Here is an 18,875-nt window from a genome sequence, read left to right as displayed (position 1 = left end):
TTGAATATAGGAATTGTATAACGTATTATTATTAATTAAATCTGGTTCCCTGGCTGTCTCGCCACTGAGACTTGACTGTATGTGATGTGGTTGATTGTAAAAGAGAGGGACGCAGAGAGGAAGGAGGAAAAGAGAAGGATAGAGTGACATTAGTTCCCCTGGCTCTCTCTCCAGTGTGACTTGGCTGTGTGTGGTGTGGTTGTCAGTGTTCAGCTGTCCTGCTCTCCTCCCATGTGAGATGTCTTTCTCCCGAGGGAGCGGCAGACAACAGAACAGATGACCAGTGTGCTCTCCTTCCGCCCATCTCTCTCTCTACGTAGGTCTCACTCAATTCCTAGCATTTGTTCTCCTTGATCATTTTGTCTGTCCGTCTTTCCGCTTATTGCCGTCTCTGTTGATCTCCCTCCCTCTCTCTTTTTGTCCGCCATGAAAGTGTCTAAGAATCTTATGTGTTTTCCATTTTACTAGCCACATGCACCTGCGCATTGACCGGCCAAAGGGCTTGGCAGCAAACTCATTATTCTCTTTATAGCAAGAAGGTATTAGCAGAGACTGAATGCACTACATGACAGTTATTTATATCAGCTGATGCTTACTCGCTATCAATGTCATTGAAGGCAGGCAAAATGCTATCTCATTGAGAAGCTGTCCAAACCACAGCAAGGCAAAAGGATGATGTGGGTAAGGCCTCTCACAGGTGGAAGGCAAACCACCCCGTAACAAAACACTGGCAATATATTAGAACACAGCTGCGTGACATTTCTACATTTCATTCCCTAACAAGACTTTTCCATTTGTGTTTTGTTTTCCATCTTCAAACAGGAAACAATGTCAGTTCCTCCTTCGAACACAAATGATTGGTTGAGTTGTATCCAGGGTGAATTCAATTATTTCATGGCTCCCCACGACAGACTGTGTGTGGGAGACCCAAATGTGCTGCTGGTGATCCGTCCAGGGAAAAGACAGAGCTCTAGTCAGACCCCGACCACAGATTGTGCATGTATTTCCATTCATTAGAGAGTGAAAGGGGAATATGTCGTGTTGACGAGGGTGGCGTGTTCGGAGGCAAATGTAGTGGTGGAATGTCCCACACTTTCCCCCTTTCTGGTTGTCTGTCTGCCTGTCTGCTTCCTTCTCTGCCTGCCGGTCTCCATCTGCCTGCCTGTCTCTCTCCCTGTTGTTACACTTACTACCTGTCTCTCTGCCTTCCTGAATGTCTGCCCTTTCTCCCTATCTTGCCGTCTCTTTGGCTGTCTCTCCTCCTGCCTGCCTCTCTTCCTGCCTGCCTTTCTCTCTCCCTGACTGCCTGTCTGCCCTCAGCAATGTGTCCTCTCCCTCATCTGTGTGTGTGTGGGTGGTGGTGACCAGCCTGCAACCTGTTAGTGCATTCTGTCCCTCTTAGCTAAGGCCCTCAGGCATGTGAGGCTCTGGTGAGAGCTAGATCAGCAACGACCTCCTCCTAGAGTGTGACATCATCAGAGGGTATGCGGACGCTGTCATCCATCCTTAGTCAACAACTTGTCATAAACCCACACACTGACTTGTTGAAACTTTTGTGTTCAATTTGTGCAGATTTTGTATTGGAAACAAACTACACTTCTGGGTCTCTCGCCTTAGGACACGAAATGCTTACTGTTACATAATAATATATTGCTTACTTATTGTAACACACCATCAAGAGTAAATCCAATAAGCATTTCTCCATGTCAAAATAAGTGGATGATTTACTAGGATAATTTCTTCTCTGTAGTGTTAGCTTGTGGGAGGAGCTAGCTATGTGCAGGACCTATCTTTAGATTAGAGCTAGAAAAGTGAGTTGGAGACGGTTCAGCTGGTTGCCATGGATACGTTTTATATCTGCCTGAGGCTCCCAGAGCTGTAGTTAGTGTGAACGATGTGTGGATGTGGTGTTGAGTATTGCACTCTGTGAACAAGAGTTTATATGTAAAATTGCTCAACTGGTATAACAAGATTATTGGTGAAGGCAGATCAGTTAGCAGTGAACAGTTTGTGTTAACACTGACTGTAGGTGTAGTTGTGGGCAGCGTGTCCAACATTTACTGGCCGATTCAAAAATATTTGACCCTTACAGAAAACCCACATAATTTCACGTGGAAAATCACATGATTTCATGGTGAAATTACCAGATGTTTTGCACATGTAAAATTGTATTTCACATGCAAAATTTCACGTGAAATCATGTGAAACCATGTGGTTTTCGAACACTTCACATGATGATATTTTATATGAAGTTTCACATGTGGATTTTCACTTGTGATCACATAACCTTTCACATCAGCCCCACCTACATATACAGATTGCCTCAACTAGCCTGTACCCCTGTACACTGACTCGGTACAGATTTCATTTGATTTGACATGTGAAATCATGTGAAACCATGTGGTTTTGGAACACTTCAAATGTGATGATATCAAGAGTATATTTTTCACATGAGATTTCACAGGTGATGCCCTGCAAACAAAAATCAGTCATTAGGATGTCCTTGAAACATAACACAGTTTTCAATTTACATATTTGGTTACATTGAGTATGTTCATTTTTACAGTATTCATTATTCAATATGTGAATAGGTTAAAATGGGATGTGAACTCTCAACCTCTTGGTTGACAGCATTCCAATCTTCCTGCTACACCACCATTTCTGTGTCAATAACTGATTTCACATGCCTTCCTACACTTTGGACTTCAAAGTAATTCTCGGATAAAACATGAATATATTCTCCACCATTTGACAATTATACAGAAAACCCTCAAATTGCTGAAATAAGTCAATTAAATCAATGATGAGAGAATAGTCAGATTAGTCAGATTAACTGATAACTAAAATAGCAGTGCAGATGTCACTCTTTTGCTAAGTGCAGAGATGTATTATAGGTAATGAATGTGGAGAGAACTTCTGAGAATGCTATTGACTTTGTGATGCAGCAGGAAGATCAGTTTATCCCAAATCCAGAGGTTGTGAGGTGAAATCCCACGGGGAGTTATATTGTACATGTTCAGCACTAAGGTATCATGTCAAATTGGTTAAAGATTTTTACACTTTTAAAAAAAGCTAAACAGCATATCACTTACCTTAAAATATTGTGGGGAATATTGTATAATGGTGCCGGAGGGGATGGCTGCCGTTTTATGTGTGCCTGTGTTATTGTGCTATTTTGTTTGTTTTTTCGCATTGTCTGTAACTTATTTTGAACTTATTTTGTACATAATGTTAATGCTACCGTCTCTTAATACCGAAATTAACTTCTGGACATCAGAACAGCGATTACTCACCTCAAACTGGATTAAGATTTTTTTCTTTAATGAGTCCACTGTAAAGGATATATTGCTTTCTCAAGGAACCGGCCCAATCCCCGTAATTTGCGTGAAGAAAAGACGGAGAAAGACGAGGGGCGTGGGTGTGTGTCTAATATTATTATTAATAATGTCTAATATTAAAGAAGTCTTGAGGTATTGCTCGCCTGAGGTAGAGTACCTTATGAAAGGCTGTAGACCACACTATCTACCAAGAGAGTACATAATATACTCATCTATATTATTCATAGCCGTCTATTTACCACCACAAAACAATGTTGGCAGTAAGACCGCACTCAACTAGCTGTAGAAGACCATAAGCAAACAAGAAAATGCTCATCCAGAAGTGGCGCTCCTAGTGGCCGGGGACTTTAATGCAGGCAAACTTAAATCTGTTTTACCTCATTTCTAGATGCAACCAGAGGAAAAAACAACTCTAGACCATCTTTACTCCACACACAGAGACACATATAAAGCTCTCCCTCGACCTCCATTTGGCAAATCTGGTCATAATTATATCCTCATGATTCCTGCTGACAAGCAAAAACTAAAGCAGGAAGTAGTGTGACTCGCTTAATACTGAAGTGTTCAGATGACGCGGATACTACGATACAGGACTGTTTTGCTAGCACAGACTGGAATATGTTCCCGGGATTCATTCAATGGCATTGAGGAGCATACCACCTCAGTCATTGGCTTCATCAATAAGTGTGTCAACAACGTAGTCCCTACTGTGACAATACGTACATATCCCAACCAGAAGCCATGGATTACAGGCAACATCCGCATCAAACTAAAGGATAGAGCTGCTGCTTTCAAGAAGCAGGAGACTAATCTGTAAGCTGACAAGAAATCCTGCTACACCCCCCTCAGACGAACCATCAAACAGGCAAAGTGTCAAAACAGGATTAAGACTGAATCGTACTACACCGGCTCTGACACTCGTCAAATGTAGCAGGGCTTGAAAACTATTACGGACTACAGAGGGGAACCCAGCTGCAAGCTACCCAGTGACGCGAGCATACCAGATTAACTAAATGCCTTTTATGCTCACTTTGAGGAAGCAACACTGAAGCATGGATGAGAGCACCAGCTGTTCAGGATGACTGTGTGATAATGCTCTCGGTAGCCGATGTGAGCAAGACCTTTAAACAGGTCAACATTCACAAGGCTGCGGGGCCAGACGGCTTGCCAGGATGTGTGCTCTGAGCATGCGCGGGCCAACTGGCAAGTGTCTTCACTGACATTTTCAAACTCTCCCTGACCGAGTCTGTAATACCCACATGTTTCAAGCAGACCACCATAGTCCCTGTGTCCAAGGAAGAGAAGGTAACCTGGCTAAATGTTTACCTCCCCATTGCACTCACGTCAGTAGCCAGGAAGTGCTTTGAAAGGCTGGTCATGTCTCACATCAATAGCATCATCCCGGATACCGTAGACCCACTCCAATTTGCATACCGCCCCAACAGATCCACTGCCCTTTTCCACCTGGTCAAAAGGAACACCTATGTGAGAATGCTGTTAATTGACTACAGCTCAGCGTTCAACACAATAGTGCCCACAAAGCTAATGACTATGCTAAGGACCCTGTGACTAAACACCTCCATCTGAAACTGGATCCTGGACTTCTTTACGGGCCGCCCCCAGGTGGTAAGGGGAGTCAACAACACGTCTGCCACGCTGATCCTCAACACTGGGGACTCTCAGGGGTGTGTGCTTAGTTCCCTCCTGTACACCATGTTCACCTTACGACTGCATGGCCATCATTAAGTTTGCTGACGACACAACAGTGTTAGGCCTGATCACCCACAGCAATGAGACAGCCTATAGGGAGGACGTCAGAGACCTGGCAGTGTGGTGCCAGGACAACAACTTCTCCCTCAATGTGAGCAAGACAAAGGAGCTGATCATGGACTACCGGAAAAGGTGGGCCGAACAGGCCCACATTAACATCGACGGGGCTGTAGTGGAGCGGGTTGAGTATTTCAACTTCCTTTGTGTCCACATCACCAACGAACTATCATGGTCCAAACACACCAAGTCAGTCGTGAAGAGGGCACGAAAACACATTTTCCCCCTCAGGAGACTGAAAAGATTTGGCATGGGTCCCCAGATCCTCAAAAGGTTCTACAGTGGTACCATTGAGAGCATCCTGACCGGTTACATCACCGCCTGGTATGGCAACTGCTCGGCATCTGACCATAAGGCGCGACAGAGGGTAGTATGTACGGCCCAGTACATCACCGGGGCCAAGCTTCCTGCCATCCGGGACCTATATACTAGGCGGAGTCAGAGAAAAGCCCAAAATATTGTCAAAGACTCCAGTCACCCAAGTCATAGACTGTTTTCTCTGTCTAGGACCAACAGGCTCCCATACTCCCAAGCCATAAGACTGCTGAACAATTAATTAAATGGCCACCCGTACTATTTACATTGACCCCCCCCCCTCCATTCGTTTTTTACACTGCTGCTACTCGCTGTTTATTATCTATGCATAGTCACTTCACCTCCACCTCTATGTACAAATGAACTTGAATAACCTGTACCCCTGCACATTGACTCGGTACCGGTACCCCCTGTATGTAGCCTCTTCATTGTTATTTTATTGTGTTACTTTTATTTAGTAAATATTTTCTTAACTCTCTTGAACTGCACTGTTGGTTAAGGGCTTGTAAGCATTTCACGGTAAGGTCCTACACCTGTTGTATTCGGCGCATGTGACAAATAAAGTTTGATTTGAAAACCCCCATTCCATTTCATTACTCCCCTTACCAAAAACTTGTGAAAGTTTTCACATGTTGAGCTGACATGTTTACATTTGAAACCAAAAGAGAAACATGTGAGGTTAATTGTTCACATGTGAAACCATTAAACACCACCTTTTCACATGTGAGGAGAATAACATGTTTTCATTGTAGTTTCACATGTAGAAAACTTCACATGTGAAAATAACATTTTCACTTTCACATGTGAAAAACTTTTACGTGAAAATGTACCTCTCACATATGAAATTGCATTTTCACAACTGAAGAACATTCACATTTGAAAATGGAAGTTTTCAAATGTTGTCACGTGTCATCTCATGGTATCCCATGTTGAAATGTTGCATCCCCATCTTGTCACATTTATTTCACATGAGATCATGTTTTCACATGCTCAAATGTTTTCACGTATAGCTTCATGTTAACACGTTGCATTCACATGTCACATGTTATCACATTAACTTCACATAAGATCATGTGATCACGTGATATTTATTTGTTTTTCCTTCAGGAGAATTTTTTTTTTTTTTAAATATTTTGCTGTCATTGCTGTAACCGAGTTGAGCTGGTTACACTGACCCCTCTCTCACTTTTATTACAGTTTGTATGTTCTGTTACACTACCATGAGTCTGGTATTTATGTCATTGTAGGAGTGTTACTGATGGAACACCATGTTGTATTGATCCCCCTACTACACTAATGGTAGTCTGGTCAGTGGCCACACTCAGACAGGACTCCTAACAACACAGCAGAGCAGAGTCTTTTGTAGCTCATTTTGTAGTGGAGTAATTTACTAATTGTGTGTCAGCACTGATGTCTGTGGATGTCCATCAGAGGCAGGAACAGCTGATCACTCTAACATAGGGACAGAGGGGTGAGGGACAGACTCACACTGACTGAGGGAAGAGGTTTAACATGTACCATTTATCATTGTGTTGCAGTAGTGTTTTTGAAATTGTATACAGTGTCTGTCTGTCTGTCTGTGTGTCTGTGTGTGTGTGCGCGTGTGTGCGCGTGCATGCGTGTACATGTGTGTATGGAATTGAGCCATTGTTTTGGCTTTGGTATGCTGGCAGGCACATGTTTGAGCAGCTCCACTGTGGCAGGCTCATATGCAGCTGAGGGGGCTGAGAGAGAGAGAGAGAGAGAGAGAGAGAGAGAGAGAGAGAGATAGAGAAGAATGAGTGAGTGAGTGAGAGAATGAGAGGAGTGAGAGAAAGAGAGAGAAAGAGAGAGAGACAGAGAGCTAGCGCGAGCAGCGGCATTCCACTAGTCAGAGCTAACCCTATCTCAACCCCCAGCCTACCTGCTATCTTCTCACAGACACAGTGATGCAGGATTCCAACACGCTGTGCTGAGAGTGAGCTCCTTCTGCTTCAAACACACCACACAACACATCACACAACTCTCTTCTCAGCCAAACACAACCGGTGAGTTTCTACCTTTTCTGTGTTCGTTTTTCTGTGCTTATTGGGCTGTTCATTTCTGGCTTTTTGCTTGTTTCTAGTAGAAGTAGTAGCAGCATGTTTGCTGTGAGTGGACTTTTGGGATGGCTCATACTGTTAGCATCATAGGATTGTAACTGGTTGTATCCTGATTCTGTTCTTCAGTTTGGTTGAAATATAAAGACAACACAGCCTAACTGTTTCTCTGGTTCGTGAGGTGGCTAGCTAACTGCACTGTTGTTGTTCCTGGTATAAAAATATCATGCCAAGGGGTCTTTTGATTGAGTAATCTTTTAATCTGTGTAATCCTGGACATTTGTGCTCCGCTGTCCGATTCTCCCCATGGGGGGTCTGTCAGTCTAATTTAAGGGGTCTGGGCATTATTAAGCAAAAACACTTTCCTTTCTAGACACAATCTGAAAGCCCGAAGAGTCACCCTCTAACTAACTAACTGGACCAGATGTAACTAACATAGTTCCTCTCCACTTTAGTAGTTTAGTAGTTTCTCTATCCATTTACTACTGGATGGGAGTGTCTTTACGTTTTAGTTAATGCTTTGTGGATATTGTCCTTGACATGTACACAGACACAAATACACTAACACCCACGCAAATGTGGCAACCAAACACACAAATCACCTCCTTACTCTGTACACCCACATACTGAATCTCATCACCTTAGAGAGATTCTGTAGTTGAGTGAAGAAAATTACTTCATAGAAACACTATTACATGGATTTTGGTACTGTTCTCATAGCCCAAAGAGCTATGAGGCTGTCATTGTATATAAGAATGTTCTTAACTGACTTGCCTAGTCTACAGCCAGTGGTAAATGTGGTAAATGTATCTTCATACTAGTTAACACGACATGTTGAAGCTGTAATATGCAACTTTTTGGGCAACCCGACCAAATTCACATAGAAATGTGAGTTATAGATATGTCATTCTCGTTGAACGCAAGTCTAAGAAGCGGTAGATCTGTTCTATGTGTGCTATTTTTATGCTACCCATTCTTGAGTTCAGTTTTTGAGTCTTTTACTTTCGTTTTGGTACACCAGCTTCAAACAGCTGAAAATACAATATATTTGGCTTATGGAAAATATATTTCACAGCGGTTTAGATGGTACAATGATTCTCTACACAATGACTGCTGATTTGGTCACATCAACTGAAACTATTCTAATTTTAGCAAACAGAAAATGGCAGAGCGATTTCTGCATATTGCACCTTTAAGTACATTCTTAGAATGATGGTTCCAAAAGGGTTCTTCAGCTGTCCCTATAGGATAATCTTTTTTGGTTCCAGGTAAAACCCTTTTGGGTTCCATGTAGAACCATCTATGGAAAGGGTTCTACATGGAACCCACAGGGGTTCTACCTGGAACCAAAAACGGTTCCTCAAAGGGTTATCCTATGGTGACAACCGAAGAATCCTTTAAAATTCTAGATGACACCTTTTTTCTAAGAGTGTACAGTACGCTACTGTATATGGGTCAGTGTATCGCCAGTGGATCATATAAATATATCTACTGTATGTCCAGTTTCCATGCTAGAGGCAGATGCTAGAGGAGCTAGATTGGGAACCCTAACCCTTAATCCAGTGATCAGATTAGGGATGAGAGATTACAAGGTGTGTCTCTCTGGACTGTGACGGTGGCCCGTCTGAGATAGCTGGGGCTCAGGTTATTGTGGCTAGAACACATAATTAAATAGAACACGCCTATGTCTCTCCTAACATTTATTCCAATTGAATGTATTATTGACCAACATGGTTGACATGATCTGCACATTCTAGAGCTTTGCAGGTCTATGATATCAACCTCTCTAGTGGATTATAGGACCTCTATGAGTCAACTGGCCTCTCACCATGCAGACCCATCTCATTAGAGAATGTCAGTATGTAACTATGGTTATACATCATTATAGAGGCATATAACTATGATTATAGATTATTATAGCGGCAGATAACTTGACATATTCGAATGATCCCATGCTACACTGGACAAAGTGTATGCTCACAATTGGGGTAAAACTCTAATTTAAAGGAACTTATTGTTTAACATTTGACTAGCTGTGTGCTTTGGTTACAGGTTTTCAATGTGATCATATACTGCATAGCTATTGTACAAACAATTAACCATTGTGATATGATTTATAACAATATTTGGAAACTGAGTGGTACCACATTGCCAATATTACTGTATATTAGCCAATTGTAATACATCAGATGTCTCCCTCCCTGTGGTTGCAGTATCTGATTGGCTGAGTAGTGGCCAAGGGGTTAGAGGTTAAAGATCAGTGTGTACATGAGTGACATGTCGCTGGTGCTTTGTCTAGATCCTCTGTGCTCTTAGCAGCTACGTGACCTGCTGGAAACCTTCACCTTAAACAAGCCGCAACATACATATGCTGACATACACACACTCACACACACTGCGACTTGCTGGTAACAGTACAGCTGTGAGAGAGGTCTCTATTTTGAGCCTGGCTGGATCAGGGTAGAGAGGAGCACGCTATAGTGCCAACAGGTGGGGCGACGCTAACCGCCTCGACCTTCTGTAGCCTCCTTCTCTGTCCACGCTAGCTGTCTTGTCTCAGCTCCTGTAGGCTGCGGCTTCAGGTTATGAGGACAATACTGAAGCATGTGTGTGTTTGTGGGTCTCCCCAATTGGTAACGTGCGTGTGCACGTGTGTGTGTAGGTGGGTTGGATGAGTGTGTAGGTGGGAGATGGAGGGATGGGCCAGTGTGTGTATTTGCCAAAGGATGTCCATCTCCAGGTTGTGTGTGTGTATGCTGGAGACATGTCTCTATTTCAGCATACTGTATGTACAGTACAGTGTATGTGAGGTTACAGCTGTGACTAACACTGCACTCCTCTTCAGTCCCATATCGCCACCCACTCCTGCCTTCTCTCCATTTCCCAGTGTGTCTAATTCGCTGGTTATATAAATAAGATACATAGACATTGTGTATGGCAGGTTTTACATAAAGATCCTATAATTCAATAGAATTATTCAACATAATTGTGATTCTAGTTCATTCTATAGGCTTGCATTTCAACTGCTCCCATTACAGGCCTGAGTAGCATCGTCACATACAGATATAGCATTCTATAGAGCACATCTCTGACAGGTCACATGGTCAGGAAGAATTCAATGGCCTAATACCTATATGTGTCAACGCCTGATACCCACTTACACTGTGGGATATGTTTAGTCTGGACTGGTTTTCAGGACATCGATCTGAAAGCTAGTTAGGCTGTTACCGATCTGGTAGCCTAATGGTAACCTAATTACCAATCTAATATCCTACCCAGGCTAGGGCTGCAGATTAGCGGAAAGAACTACACCGTCACTGGATACTGGGGCCCAGAGTTGATCCTGGTCCGGTCACGTGGTCAGGGAAAACAAGTCATGATGGACTCAATCGAACACTGGTCCAGATATGAGTTGTATACTATAGAACAGGCAAATAGACCTGGGACACCAGGTGGATGCAATTAATGATCAGGCAGAACAGCGATACTCCAGACCTCCAAGCATGGATGAAATACCTGCTATAGAGAAGAAACTGTTCCTGATATATGTTGGAAGTTTTTAGGCTACAGAGGGGTCGGCGTCAGAACGTCTGTGTCTGATGTTGCTGCAATTAAGTGTGGAGCATGGCAATAATTACGTTGAGAATACACACACTTTCACACACGTGCATGTGCGCGGACCAAACACTCTCACACACACACACTCACACATACATGTAGGCACACTGGGCAGTACGTGCTGCATTGTTCATGTGTGTATGGAATGCATATGAAGTCTGCAGCCTTGTGGTATCATGGTGTATTATATTTCATAGACATAGTGACAAGGCCCAGATAAAGGTGGACACGGTGACATTTGAGTAATCCAGGTGAACTTCGCTGCCACACAAATAAACTTCCTTGGTCATTTGACATGAGACTCCTCACTTCACCTCATATTTTGGGGATTTCAATCCATATCTGGAATATGTAGATAAAATTCCCTATAATTGTAGATGCTGACATTCACAAAATGCTTCAAAATAGTGAATTTAACTCCTAGAGAAAATACATTTAAGCAATAGTGCATTGTAAAAAGGGTCAACTTAATAGCAATCTGTAATAAACACAAGGGGAGACAGAGCGCTGGTTTCAAGCGCAGGGCACAGCAGGTGGTTATTGCAAAGGACCACAGGAGGAGGCATGTAGCTGGGGCCAGGGGCAGGCAGAAGGTCATACACAGGGGGTCCAAAAGGGCAACAGTACCGGCAGGGAAAAGGCTAGTAAAATAGTCTGCGAGATCAGGTAGATAATTCACAGGAAAACCCAGCACTCTGAAAGACGTGTGTGTGATAATGACATACAGGTGTGTGAACAAGTGATTCGAATTCAGGTGATTGGGATCTGGAGAGTGAGCTGCATTCAGGGGATCTAGGTGTTTGAGGGTGTGAGTTGGAAGCAGACGTTACAGTACCCCCCCCCCCCCCCCCCCCCTCCACTCTTAACAGCCTAGGAAGCTGAGCAGGGGGCCTCCCCCAGGGGCGTGGAGCTGGGCGGTCAGGACAGTTACTTTGGAAAGCCAAGATCATGGCTGGGTCGAGGATGTCCTGGACGGGGACCCAGGACCGTTCTTCGGGTCCGTACCTCTCACCAATCCACCAGGTAGTGGATGTCACCCAGGCACTTGGAGTCAAGGAGGGCTCGGAAGGAATAAGCCGATGCACTGCCGGCGTCAAACGGAGGGGGTGCACCACAGGAGGATGGAGAGCGCTGTACCTCACAAGCTTGGGAAGGGACAGATGGAAGGATAAGGAGATCCGGTAATGGCGGGGCAACTGGAGACAGTAAGTGGCAGGATTGATGCGGTGTGTTATTTTGAAGGGACCAATGAACTGGGGACTGAACTTTTTACAGGGGTCACGAAGCCGGATGTCCCGGGTAGAGAGCCACACCCGTTGCCCAGGGTGGAAGAGTGGAGTAGGTCAGCGACACCGGTCAGTGAACCGCTTCGGGGAAAGGGAAGTGTGATGGAGGTGCCGATTTGCAGTCTCCCAAACCTGCTCACTCTGTCGAAACCACTCATCGATGGCAGGCACGGTTCTGGGCTCTGTCTCCCATGGGAACACGGGGGGTTGGTATCCGAGGACACTGAAAAGAAGTGAGATGGAGTGAGGAATGCACCAGGGAGTTCTGTGCGTATTCAGCCCAGGCTAGATAGCAACTCCACTAGTGTGGTTGGTGGGTGCAGTGTTGGCGAAGGTACTTCTCTATTTCCTGATTCAGGCTTTCAGTCTGCCCATTGGTTTGGGGATGGTATCCCGAGGATAGGCTGATGGGGACCCCCAGTCGGTCGCAGAAGGCTCGCCACACCCTGGAGACAAACTGGGGTCCCAGATCCGAAGCAATGTCTTCCGGGATCCCTTACAGACGAAATACCTGTTGGAACATGGACTATTTCCATTTCCATGGGATTAGGTAGATGCGGAAGGGGAATGAGTCGGCACATCTTCCATTACAACTAAAATAGTCATGAAGCCTGAAGAGTCTGGCAGATCTGTGAGGAAATCCATGGCAATGTGGGACCATGGTCGGTGTGGTGTAAGTAAAGGCTTGAGCTTACCGCTAGGTAGTTGGTGAGGGCTCTTTGCCCAAGCACAGACAGGACAGGAAAGAATGTCATCTCAGACGTCGGCTGTTAGGGACTCCGTGGATCGGGTGATTCCGGGATGGCCAGAGCGAGTTATGGCACCACTGCATTAGTTGGGGTCTGATGGATGCAGGTCTTGCCCGCAGGGGTGTCGGGAGGTGCTGGGTCATGGTGTAGGGCCTCTTGGACAGCTGCTTGGATTTCCCACTGTATGGGTCCCACGACACAAGCAGGATGGGCTCGGGAGCTGGGTTGAGGAAGGGGTGTCAAATAGACAGGATAAGGAATCAGCCTTCACATTTTTCTCGCAGGGCAGGTAGATGCTGGTGAAGTTGAATAGGGTGAAGAGTGCCCAGCGAGCCTGTCTGGGGTTGAGCTCTTAACACTTCACTTCTTTGTGTAAGAGTATTGATAGCCTAGCATAGCATTAAGCCTAGCATTCAGCAGGCAACATTTTCACAAAAACAAGAAAAGCATTCAAATAAAATCATTTACCTTTGAAGAACTTCGTATGTTTTCAATGACGAGACTCTTCGTTAGATAGCAAATATTATTTGTGTAGACGAAATAGCTCCATTTTGTTCATCACGTTTGGCTAAGAAAAAGACCGGAAAATGCAGTCACTTACAATGCCAAACTTTTTTCCAAATTAGCTCCATAATATCGACAGAAACATGCTTCATCAGAAGCAAACTGAAAAATACTGCAGCTGGAGATAATTGCGACGGAGGACACCAAGCGACCACCTGGTAGATGCAATCTCTTATGGTCAATCTTCCAATGATATGCCTACAAATACGTCACAATGCTGTCGACACCTTGGGGAAGCGACAGAAGGCCTAAGCTCATTCATGGCCCATTCACAGCCATATAAGGAGTCATTGGCATGAGGTGGTTTCAAAAAATGCGGCACTTCCTGATTGGATTTTTATCTGTTTTTTTTCTGTAACATCAGTTCTGTGGCACTCACAGACAATATCTTTGCAGTTTTGGAAACGTCAGAGTGTTTTCTTTCCAAAGCTGTCAATTATCTGCATAGTCGAGCATCTTTTCGTGACAAAATATCTTGTTTAAAACGGGAACGTTTTTCATCCAAAAAATAAAATAGCGCCCCCTATATCAAAGAAGTTAAGTACTCCAAATTGCGGTAGTCGGTTAGAACAAGGAATGGGTGACAAGCTCCCTCTAACCAGTGGTGCCACTCTTCAATAGCCAGCTTAATGGCGAGGAGCTCTCGGTTCCCAACATCATAGTTCCTCTCATCGGGTGACAGTTTCTTGGAAAAGAAGCCACGTGGGTGTAATTTGGGAGGTGTCCCGACCCGCTGAGAGAGAACCGCTCCCACGCTGACCTTGGATACATTCACCTCCAGAACAAAAGGAAGGGTAGGATTTGGCTGCCTAAGGGTGGGTGCAGAGGTGAAGAGGCATTTCAAGGTCTCAAATGCATTAAGGGTGGTATCAGTCCATTGGAGGGTACGGGTTTTTTGACTGGTGAGAACTGAGAGGAGCGGTTGTGCTGCTGCAGTTTCGGATGAACTGGCGGTAGTAGTTGGAGAATCCTAGGAAACATTGTAGTTCCTTTACGGTGGTAGGTTTGGGCCAGTTAAGCACGGCCGTGACTATGCCTTTGTCCATGTTGACCCCTCCTGGTGTCAGCACAAACCCTAGGAAGGTTACCGTAGTAACATGAAAGGCGCTCTTCTCAGCCTTGCCTTAAAGATGGTGGTCCTGTAGCCGTTGGAGGACCTGTTGCACATGGACATGTCTTCGCAAGGGAGTGAGTGAGATCAAGATATCAATGTACACGATGAAGAACTGGTTGATCATGTCCTGGAAAACTTCATTCATGAAGACTGGAAGACTGCGGGAGCATTGGTGAGACCGTAGGGCATAACCAGGTATTCACGGTGACCCCTAGCGGTGATGAACGCCGTCTTCCACTCATACCCACTTTGGATACGGAGCAGGTTGTAAGCACTACGTAGGTCCAGTTTGGAGTACATGGTAGCCTGTCCTACTTGTTAGTGCAGCCGGAATCAGAGGAAGAGGGAAGCGATTCTTGATGGTAAAGCCATTGAGGGGTTGGTAATCTAAGCAGGGATGGAGACTACCATGCTTTTTTTTTACAAAAAAAGAAACTGGATGCAGCCGGAGACGTGGATGGACGGATGAATTTTCTGGCGAGAGCCTCTCCTATATAGGTGTCTATAGCCTCATTCTCTGGGATGGACAAGGGGTAGGTCCGACCCATAGGGGGCGATGCCCCAGGAAGGAGGTTGATCGCGCTGTCCTCCGGGTGATGGACGCCTTTTTCTTGCTGAAGACACTCAGGAACTGGGCATATACAGGTGGGATGTGGGTTGGAATGGCAGACCCCGATCCTTCTATAGAGGTGACTTGACAGGGTAGACTGAAGCAGTTCTTAAAACAAGCGGGGGACCATGACAGGAGTTCCCCTTGCTACCAGGAGATGGCAGGGTCGTGAAGGCTAAGCCAGGGGTGACCAAGGATGAGGGGTTCTCTAGGTGAAGACAACACCATTAACTTAATGACCTCTGAGTGAAGGAGGCCAATCTGAAGGGTGGTACTTTCGGTCATGCGATTCACAAGATCAGTTTCCGAGAGGTTGTCCATCCAGCGCATTAATCCTAAAGGGAGGATTAACAGGGATTAGCTTGACCCTTAACTGTTGTGCCAATTGTTCATCAATTCAATTTCCACTAATCCCTCCACAAACTGAGTGACCCCATTAGCAGAAAGAAGAGCCGGGATCCCAAACTGCCTTCAGGTAATGTTCAAACACGTAGAGATGCTTACCCGGGCAGAAGTGGAGCAGTCGTGGTCACCCCTTCGTGGAGGACAAATTGGACAGCTATTGAGTAGGTGGTTACTCTTGCCACAATAGAGGCACAGGTTTTTACTTAACCTCCGGCGTCTCTAGGCAGGCGTGAGAGGGGCACGGCCGAGTTGCATGGGTTCGGGGCTATTGGACCGTGGTGGATGAGAAAAAGGCGTGGAAGACTCGCAGGCCATGGGCAACTGTATAGGTCTGCGGTCCACCAGTAGGTTTGCCAATGGATATGGACATCCGGATGTATTGGTTTAGATCCATTAAATCTCACCTGCAGGCCAGTTCAGTCTATAACTCCCAATTAAGACCCCTCCGGTAGACTGTAAAGAGAGCTGGTTCACTATATCAACTGCGGGCAGCCATGGTATGGAACTCAAGGGCATACTCAGTGGTGGAGCGACGGCCCTGTCGCAGCTCACTTAACATGCCTCCGGTATGACGACCTGAAACTGAATGGTCGAACACCTCCTTGAAGACGGCGTGGAAACGTGATTCAGAGGACAGATCAGAACTTTGAGCGGCCCACAGGGCTGTGACCCAATCCAGAGCTTTGCCTGTGAGTAGGGAGATGACGAAGTCCACCCTGTCTTTGTCAGAGGTGAAGTCAGCAGGGTGACGGTCTATGTACAGGTTTTTCTGCATGAGAAATCCTTGATATTTCCCTGGGGAGGTGTTGTATTTATTAGGCATGGATATGGGGGTAGATGAACGAGAGGAAGCTGTGGCACCTGAAATGGGTGAAACAGGAATGGACTGGCGAAGGATGTTGCAGAGTTCATCGATTCGTTCCTCCTGTCGGGCCAGACGCAGCTGCAGCTCCATCTTACTTTTTTGGTGAGGTATTCTGTAATGAACACGAGGGGAGACAGAGAGCTGGTTTCAAACACAGGGCGTAGAAGGTTATACATAGGGGATCCAAAAGGGCAAAGGTACCGGCAGGGAAAAGGCTAGTAACGTAGTCCGGGAGATCAGGCAATAGGTAGATCATTCACAGGAAAACCGGCGCTCTGAAAGACGTGTGTCACAAAACAAACAATAGCTCATGGGGTGCACAGAACTGAACTAAATAGTGTGTGATAATGACATACAGGTGTGTGAACAGGTGATTAGAATTCAGGTGGATGGGATCTGGAGCATGAGCTGCGTTCAGGGAATCTAGGTGTTTGAGAGTGTGAGCTGGAAAGTGAGATGCGTTCAGTGAATCTATGCGTTTGAGGGTGTGAATTGGAAGCAGACGTTACACAATAAGACACTTTTGGATGTTGGATACTGCAGACTGACAGACAGACAGACAGACAGACAGACAGACAGACAGACAGACAGACAGACAGACAGACAGACAGACAGACAGACAGACAGACAGACAGACAGACAGATAGACAGATAGATAGATAGATAGATAGATAGATAGATAGATAGATAGATAGATAGATAGATAGATAGATAGATAGATAGATAGATAGATAGATAGATAGATAGATAGATAGATAGATAGATAGATAGATAGATAGATAGATAGATAGATAGATAGATAGATAGATAGATAGATAGATTGCCTTCAGAAAGTATTCAGACCCCTTGACTTTTTCCACATATTGTTAAATTACAGCCTTATTCTAAATAAATAAATAAAAGCAATCTACACACAATAACCCATAATGACAAAGTGAAAAACAAAAATACCTTATTTACATAAGTATTGAGACCCTTGCTATGAGACACAAAATTGAGCTCAGGTGCATCCTGTTTAAATTGATCATCCTTGAGATGGCAGTGCATGTTAGAGCAAAAGCCAAGCCATGGGGTTGTCCGTAGAGCTCCGAGACAGGATTGTGTCGAGGAACAGATCTGAAGAAGTGTACCAAAACATTTCTGCAGAATTAAAGGTCTCCAAGGACACAGTGGCCTCCATCATTCTTAAATAGAAGAAGTTTGGAACCACCAAGACATCCTAGAGCTGGCTGCCCGGCCAAACTGAGCAATCAGGGGAGAAGGGCCTTTTCAGAGAGGTGACCAATAACCCGATGGTCACTCTGACAGAGCTCCAGAGTTCCTCTGTGGAGATGGGAGAACCTTCCAGAAGGACAACCATCTCTGCAGCACTCCACCAATCAGGCCTTTATGGTAGAGTGGCCGGACGGAAGCCTCTGTTAAAGGAACATTACATCCAAAAGGCACCTAAAGACTCTCAGACCATCAGAAACAAGATTCTCTGGTCTGATGAAACCAAGATTGAACACTTTGTTCTGATTGCCAAGCTTCACATCTGATGAAAACCTGGCACCATCCCTATGGTGAAGCATGGTGGTGGCAGCATCATGCTGTGGGGATGTTTTTCAGCAGCAGGGACTAGGAGACTAGTCAGGATCGAAGCAAAGATGAACGGAGCAAAGTACAGAGAGATCCTTGATGAAAACCTGCTCCAGAGCACTCAGGACCTCTGACTGGGGCAAAGGTTCACCTTCCAACAGAACAAAGACAATATGCACACAGCAAAGACAATGCAGGAGTGGCTTTGGGACAAGTCTCTGAATGTCCTTGAGTGGCCCAGCCAGAGCCCAGATTTGAACCCGATCGAACATCTCTAGAGAGACCTGAAAATAACTGTGCAGCAATGCTCCCAATCTAACCTGTCAGAGCTTGAGAGGATCTGCAGAGAAGAATGGGAGAAACTCCCCAAATACAGGTGTGCCAAGCTTGTAGCGTCATACTCAAGAAGACTCGAGGCTGTAATCGCTGCCAAAGGTGCTTCAGCAAAGTACTGAGTAAAGGGTCTGAATACTTATGTAAATGTGATATTTTAGTTTTTACTTTCTATAAATTAGCCACATTTTTTAA

The 18,875-nt window shown here is 45.0% G+C and overlaps 1 protein-coding gene across 2 annotated transcripts in view; it reads left to right on the top strand.

Annotated features, from left to right (window-relative positions):
- The first annotated feature begins 6,971 nt into the window (after positions 1-6,971).
- The window catches only part of palmdb (palmdelphin b), a 41,526-nt gene continuing 29,622 nt past the window's right edge, over positions 6,972-18,875 (top strand). The window contains exon 1 of one of the 2 annotated variants that reach the window (XM_031796420.1): positions 6,972-7,507. The gene's annotated coding sequence lies outside the window, so the exon portion shown is untranslated. The remainder of the gene's footprint in view (positions 7,508-18,875) is intronic. The other variant, XM_020509099.2, reaches the window with a different exon arrangement.

This window comes from Oncorhynchus kisutch, linkage group LG18, assembly GCF_002021735.2.
Source record: "Oncorhynchus kisutch isolate 150728-3 linkage group LG18, Okis_V2, whole genome shotgun sequence".
NCBI lineage: Eukaryota > Metazoa > Chordata > Actinopteri > Salmoniformes > Salmonidae > Oncorhynchus > Oncorhynchus kisutch.
This window is presented reverse-complemented; position numbering and strand designations above follow the sequence as displayed.